A 7743-nucleotide genomic window follows, 5' to 3' on the forward strand; every position below is an offset into this window, starting at 1 on the left:
TTTTCGGACCACTGTGCCTACATCTGCAACGTTCTCTTCCCCAAGCAAGTGGTCTGGCGTAGTCGTGCACCGTGGAAGCTAAACACCTCCCATCTTCATGATCCCGAATGTCTTCAACGTGTTACCGAGACATGGGCCACATGTGAATGTCGCCTACCTAAGTACTGCACGACCTTGACCTGGTGGCTGGAATGTGCCAAACCTGCCATTCGACGTACTTTGATTCAGTATGGAAAGGAAATTGCTACGTGGCGCCGGCACACTACCGACTATTTCTACGCCGTTCTCCGCGACCTGGACGCCCAACCGCCCACCCCCGACACCCAGAGGGAACGCAGCAGGATTAAGGCGCAAATTGTAACGTTGACACGCCGTAGACTGCAGGGGGCTATGGTGCGAACCCGATGTCAAGATTCGGCGGAACAAGAACATCCCATCATGCATCATATCGCCTCCGATAGGAACCATCGGCGACAACGACTCATCACCGAGATCAACACCTGTCGCGGCCAGCACGTCACTTGCCAGGCCGCAATCGTCAGTGCCTTTGTCGACCAAACAATGTACCAGGAGGAGACTACCACCAACCACGGTGAGTGTGTTACCATCCGTAACTCGCTGCCTCACCAGCGACGAAGCTGACGAGCTGATGGAGCCAATTACGTGTGACTAAGTCCACGATGCAATTAACAAAGGTGCTCTGAATAAGTCACCTGGTGTCGACGTATTGCCGATAGAATTTTATCGCGCTTTCCTCACACTAATGCCGTCACGGTGGACGACGATGTTTCATGAGCTGCTGACGATAGGGACCGCCGTACCGCCGTCATTTGTCACGGGAATTATTATACCCATCCACAAACCGACACCAGGTGTGACGACAGCACATTACCGTCCCCTGACTCTGCTTAACGCCGACTATAAAATTTTTACACGCCTACCGGCAACGCGATGCCGCAAGGTCCTGCCTAGCATTCTATCACCGTAACAGACAACTCCGGGCGGCTCAGTTAATATACAAGCGGCCACAGGGGAATGTCGCAATTTAATTGCACTGGCAGCGGCGTGCAGACTCCGCGCCGCGGTGGTTGCCTTTGATTTTGACAGCGAATTCGATAAAGTGCGGCATCTTTTTCTGTTCTCAGTGATGAACCGCATGGGTTTTCCACCAGCCTTTATCGACGTGATCCGGCGCCTGTACGGCACCGCCGAATCGCTGATTCAGGTTAATGGCCGTGTGGCGGGACCAGTGGCGATCCGGCGTTCCGTACGGCAAGGCTGCCCACTTTCGACCCTACTCTATGCCATAAGCCTGGAGCCACACATCGGGAGTCTGACGAGCCACCTTTCTGGTCTCACTTTGCGATAGCAAAGTTTTCGATGTCGTGCGTACGCGGACGACCTCCTCCTCTTGATCCGCTCACGGAGTGAAACACACACGGTACTTGATTTTATATCAACGTACGGAACTGCAGCGGGCAGTGACATGAATGTGGCTAAATCCGCGGCGATGCCCATTGGACGCGGCCTCTCACACGACGACTTAGCACCTCTCCCGTGTGTACAAAACCTACGGTACCTTGGTATCATTTTCACCTACACCGTGCGCCGCTCCGCTGCCATCAATTTACGGCGTGCACTCCAAACTATCCGCACGACGGTGCGACAAAATCTTCTCCGACGACTCGATTCTTTACGTGTCCAGTACCTCAATCAACATGTGGCTTCCAGAATGGTTCACATCTCACAGGTCCTCACGCTGCCATCGACTATTGGACGTAGCCTCCAGGCTACCTTCGGACACTTTCTAACGGCCGGTACGCTCTTTAAGGTCCGCTACGACACGCTCATCCTTCCCCACGCGAGAGCGAGGCCTCGGCCTTGTCCATGTGCGACTCCGAGGGGCGTCCTTGTACATGTCCACCATGCACAACCAGTGGAACGGGGGCTCCTCCCTCACGCGCAGCTTGCTTGAAATTCTTGTGCCAGCGACCATAACACCACCAGTACCAGTCGGACACATCAAGATCCATCTGACGCACATTTCTGATTTCATTGTCGACTTTAGTTACGCTCACACACACTTACCGACCACGCGTTCTCCTCGACCTAAAGATTTTTGCAACCCACTGTTTCATTCCATATCCAGCAACAATATCGAACTGAGATATCCGTCCAAGCGGTGGCCCATGGTTTGGCGTCATATCCACCAGCCTTTTCTTCCCTTCAACGTCCGGACAACATGGTACCAAGTCGCAAATGAAAAAGTCGCCACAAATCAACGTCTTCACGCCATCGGACTAAGGGACTCTCCACTTTGTTCCATTTGCCACCTCGTGGATGACGATGTCCATCAACTGACTCGTGCTGCCACCAGTGACATCTGGAAACTTACCCGACAGTTCGTTGCCAGTTACCTCCGTGTTCCGTCGGACTCGATTGACCCATCCTGAGGATACTTATTTCCCCGCCACTAAAAATCATGCGATTTTATGGGTCAAGGGATGGACGATCGCCTACATGTATAATGATAGCTACAAATCACGCCTTGATTTCTGGCAGTACTTACAAACCGCCCACAGTGAAGTCGAACACCGACCGCGCTACCGCGCCTTCTTCGCCAATTACCTATATGCGATCTTTACGTCACCCCCGTTCAGTTGGATGGTCCCACACGCCGACAGCACTCCTACCTCCCCCCCCCCCTCCCCCCTGCTGACATCAGAGACTCCCCGCGCTACTTTCTATATTGTAACCCACAGTGGAGTAGGCGCATGGACACGCGCCTCCTTTCTTTTATGCACTATACCAGAACGCACTGGTTTTTCCCCCACTCCACTGTATATTGCTTCACACCTCCTAGCTTACATCAGTATTATTATTCTTTTTCTTCCTACACCTTGTTCATAAAAACAAAGAAACAAAAAAATTGCTCGCCTTGTACGAGTGTAATATCTTGTGTTATTTTCGCCGGAAGGATGGCATTTCTGTTGCATTTAAGTTTGTACCAATAAAGATCTTTTGCCCATTTACCCTGTTCCTGGTAAAAAAAAATAATAATAATGAAACAAAATAAAAATAAATCAAAAAGCTACTTTGAGGGAGTGATTCAGGGACGGGAGGGGGGAGACATCGCGGCAAGGCGATAACTCATAACTGAAAACTCTAAAAAAAATAGGACCGAATAAAAGGACGTATACTTTCACAACTCCCACTGAGCAAACAAGTCAGCCGTAAATGAACGTAGTTTCCTAGTTTTCTGTGTTAGTACATCAAAAAACAGAAGGTTACAGATTTTATTTAAGATTGTACTGGTCGGTTTTGCAAGTAGGAGTCAAAACGCGGCTAGTTATCGATTCAGGATAATTACATTAACCTTATGATTTAGCAAATAATGAGATAACTTTGTAATACACGAAGTTTTTCACTTTCGGTTCTTCCCCAATATTTTTTGATAAATCTTCTGCTTATGTCCTTGGCGCCTGTTTTCCGGTCTTGAATTTATCTTTTATGACACAGATTTATCTACTTTCCTTTCGACAATTTTGTGTTATTTTTCCTCCATTTAGCTTGTACATGAGTAATTTTGATCTCCAGTATAACTGAATTAGCCATTTCGCTTCCACATTTGTCTCTACCAGGGATAATATCCTTATGAACGTTATTTGCATGTGTAAAGGCGTTGTGTAAGTAGTCAGATGATGGCAGGATTGGCGCACTTTTGATAACAAAATGATATGCAAATTTATTAAATTTATTGATTGTTTATCCCCAAATGAAACCGAAGAAACTGCAGAAAGGTGGGAATTTAAGGAGATGGGACCTGGACAAACTGATTAAACCAGAGGTTGTACAGAGTTTCAGGGAGAGCATAAGGGAACAATTGACAGGAATGGGGGAAAGAAATACAGTAGAAGAAGAATGGGTAGCTTTGAGGGATGAAATAGTGTAGGCAGCAGAGGATCAAATAGGTAAAAAGACGAGGTCTAGTAGAAACTCTTGGGTAACAGAAGAAATATTGAACTTAATTGATGAAAGGAGAAAATATAAAAATGCAGTAAATGAAGCAGGTAAAAAGGAATACAAACGTCTCAAAAATGAGATCGACAGGAAGTGCAAAATGGCTAAGCAGGGATGGCTAGAGGACAAATGTAAGGATGTAGAGGTTTATCTCACTAGGGGTAAGATAGATACTGCCTACAGGAAAATTACAGAGACCTTTGGAGAAAAGAGAACCACTTGTATGAATATCAAGAGGTCAGATGGAAATCCAGTTCTAAGCAAAGAAGGGAAAGCTGAAAGGTGGAAGGAGTATATAGAGGGTCTATACAAGGGCGATGTACTTGAGGTCAATATTATGGAAATGGAAGAGGATGTAGATGAAGATGAAATGGGAGATACGATACTGCGTGAAGAGTTTGATAGAGCACTGAAAGACCTGAGTCGAAACAAGGCCTCAGTAGAAGACAACATTCCATTGGAACTACTGACGGCCTTGGGAGAGCCAGTCATGACAAAACTGTACCATCTGGTGAGCAAGGTGTAAGAGACAGGCGAAATACCCTCAGACTTCAAGAAGAATATAATAATTCCAATCCCAAAAAGGCAGGTGTTGACAGATGTGAAAATTATCGATCAGTCACTTTAATAAGCCACAGCTGCAAAATACGAACGCGAATTCTTTACAGACGAATGGAAAAACTAGTAGAAGCCGACATTGGGGAAGATCAGTTTGGATTCCATAGAAATATTGGAACACGTGAGGCAATACTGACCTTATGACTTATCTTAGAAGAAAGATTAAGAAAAGGCAAACCTACATTTCAAGCATTTGTAGACTTAGAGGAAGCTTTTGACAATGTTGACTGGAATACACTCTTTCAAATTCTAAATGTGGCAGGGGTCAAATACAGGCAGCGAAAGGCTATTTACAATTTGTACAGAAACCAGATGGCAGTTATAAGAGTCGAGGGACATGAAAGGGAAGCAGTGGTTGGGAAGGGAGTAAGACAGGGTTGTAGCCTCTCCCCGATGTTATTCAATCTGTATATTGAGCAAGCAATAAAGGAAACAAAATAAAAATTCGGAGTAGGTATTAAAGTCCATGGAGAAGAAATAAAAACTTTGAGGTTCACCGATCACATTGTAATTCTGTCAGAGACACCAAAGGACTTGGAAGAGCAGTTGAACGGAATGGACGCTATCTTGAAAGGAGAATATAAGATGAACATCAACAAAAGCAAAACGAGGATAATGGAATGTAGTCGAATTAAGTCGGTTGACGCTGAGGGAATTAGATTAGGAAATGAGACACTTAAAGTAGTAAAGGAGTTTTGCTATTTGGGGAGCAAAATAACTGATGATGGTCGAAGTAGAGAGGATATAAAATGTAGACTGGCAATGGCAAGGAAAGCGTTTCTGAAGAAGAGAAATTTGTTAACATCGAGTATAGATTTAAGTGTCAGGAAGTCATTTCTGAAAGTATTTGTATGGAGTGTAGCCTTGTGTGGAAGTGAAACATGGACGATAAATAGTTTGGACAAGAAGAGAATAAAAGCTTTCGAAATGTGGTGCTACAGAAGAATGTTGAAGATTAGACGGGTAGATCACATAACTAATGAGGAGGTATTGAATAGAATTGGGGAGAAGAGGAGTTTATGGCACGACAAGAAGCAGGGACCGGTTGGTAGGACATGTTCTGAGGCATCAAGGGATCACAAATTTAGCATTGGAGGGCAGCGTGGAGGGTAAAAATCGTAGAGGGAGTTCAAGAGATGAATACACTAAGCAGATTCAGAAGGATGTAGGTTGCAGTAGGTACTGGGAGATGAAGAAGCTTGCACAGGATAGAATAGCATGGAGAGCTGCATCAAACCAGTCTCAGGACTGAAGACCACAACAACAACAACATCTCCAACCCCAGATGATTTCAGTGTTTTCTGCAGCCGGCACGTGGGTCCCTATCCCCTCCCCACCCCATCCTCTATCGCACCTGCTCTATTGGCGGTAATTTCGAATTTTGGTGTGAATTTCTACATCCCAGGGCTGTGTTGATGCCCCGCCGCCCCCACCGCCAAAAATGGTAACTGGTGGGGAATTCAAAATGGCAGATACCCTTGCTGGGACTCGAATCCTGTTCCTTCTGGGCAGAAAGACCAAGTGCATCCTTCAACACAGGGAAACTGCCCAGCTGCAGGAGAGGATAGTTAGGTTAGTGTACTTTATTTTTGTTAGGAAACTGAAGTAAAGCTTGTTCCTAATTATGTAATTAATCATAAAGTTCAGGCCTAATTACAAAACTGTATTCATAGCGCTACACAAGGGGGACCTAAAATCGCAATACAGCTCAAATATTGACGATATCATACAAACGATGTTAGCCTGTGGGGAAAAATTTCAGAATACCGCACAAAACTAGTGGCAGACATACTGGGATTCAACATGCGATGATCACAGTGTGAGCCCTGCATCTACAAGTTGGTGGGGAACAAGCTGGAGTGGAAGGTACTATACTTTTGGTGGGAATTGCGTTCAACTGGCGAGATTCTGGTGTTGGACAGAGAGGAGTTTAATAAATGTACTACCTGTCTGCATACTGCTGAGGACTGTGTACACTCTTTGATGTCAGCGTGTATTACAGACACTTCTTGCTGCATTGCTCGACAATCACTCTGCAGCCCATGTGATCGAAATTCAGGATGATAATACACGCTACCACAACTGAAAATGCTTCGCTGTTATAATTACACATCGAAATTGCGTGAAAAGATACATCACTCGTAAGAAATGGGTCATAATGTTACACATGTACTGAGGATTAGTGAAAATTGTCATCCCAAAAGACTGCACCAGGAGAGAGGGACAGCAGCTGCTCATGCGTTCTCCTCGATGTGTAGTCACAAACTAGCCAACTTAGAGTCACTCTTACCTCACCCCCCTACCACCTCCCATCACTCCAGCTCCCCACCGCAGATAGCGATACAGGCCGAAGAGGCCTGTATCGCTATCTGCGGTGGGGAGCTGGAGTGATGGGAGGTGGTAGGGGGGTGAGGTAAGAGTGACTCTAAGTTGGCTAGTTTGTCACTGGCGGTCACTGGCGGTCCACAGGGCCCACAGTGGTGGCCGTGATATACTGTCTCTGGTCTGTGGAACTCAGCCACAAATGAACACCTCCTGCAATATATTATATGTTTTTCTTCGAAAAACTGGGACAACAGAGAATTTCCAGAGAACTCTTCAGACTACTTTTTCAAATGGACAGCTGCTACTGCTTCTGTGCATCGCCAGCACCTTCCCACCAAGGGGACAGCCTTTGACCAGTGGAGCATGTGGTTGAGTGGTCCAGGTGGTCGGTCAATGCTAACGATGCCATCATACACAATAGGCTGTGACACTGGCGGCTCACAGAAGAAGACAAGATAAATGACAACTGCAACTTCTTTGTCTAAACTACAGCAACCTCCTACACTCCCAGCATAATGCCCCCCAAGCACGCAGCAAACTACATTTTAGCAACTGTATTTAGCGTCAATGCACCTCTTATTAGCAAGCATCTATTAAAAAGAGAAAACAAAATCATAATTGTATAAAATGTCCTGCTTCCACAAAAACAGGTGCAATCCATATTCTTTTTGTTTTATGAGAAAAATCGGTATTATTTAAGAGCGTTCATCATTTTTAAATTATAAATTGTTCTGCTTATGGGCATTACACCATTTTCAGATGGCTGAATTACTAAAATAT

General features: G+C 45.6%; 1 non-coding gene across 1 annotated transcript; it reads right to left on the reverse strand.

The window, feature by feature from the left end:
• Positions 1-6903: 6903 nt before the first annotated feature.
• On the reverse strand, positions 6904-7084 carry LOC126196853 (small nucleolar RNA SNORD17). Its single transcript, XR_007539281.1, has one exon. It is a non-coding gene; the product is annotated as a small nucleolar RNA SNORD17 (small nucleolar RNA).
• Between the last annotated feature and the right edge of the window lie 659 nt (positions 7085-7743).

This window comes from Schistocerca nitens, chromosome 7, assembly GCF_023898315.1.
Source record: "Schistocerca nitens isolate TAMUIC-IGC-003100 chromosome 7, iqSchNite1.1, whole genome shotgun sequence".
In the NCBI taxonomy this organism is placed as follows: domain Eukaryota; kingdom Metazoa; phylum Arthropoda; class Insecta; order Orthoptera; family Acrididae; genus Schistocerca; species Schistocerca nitens.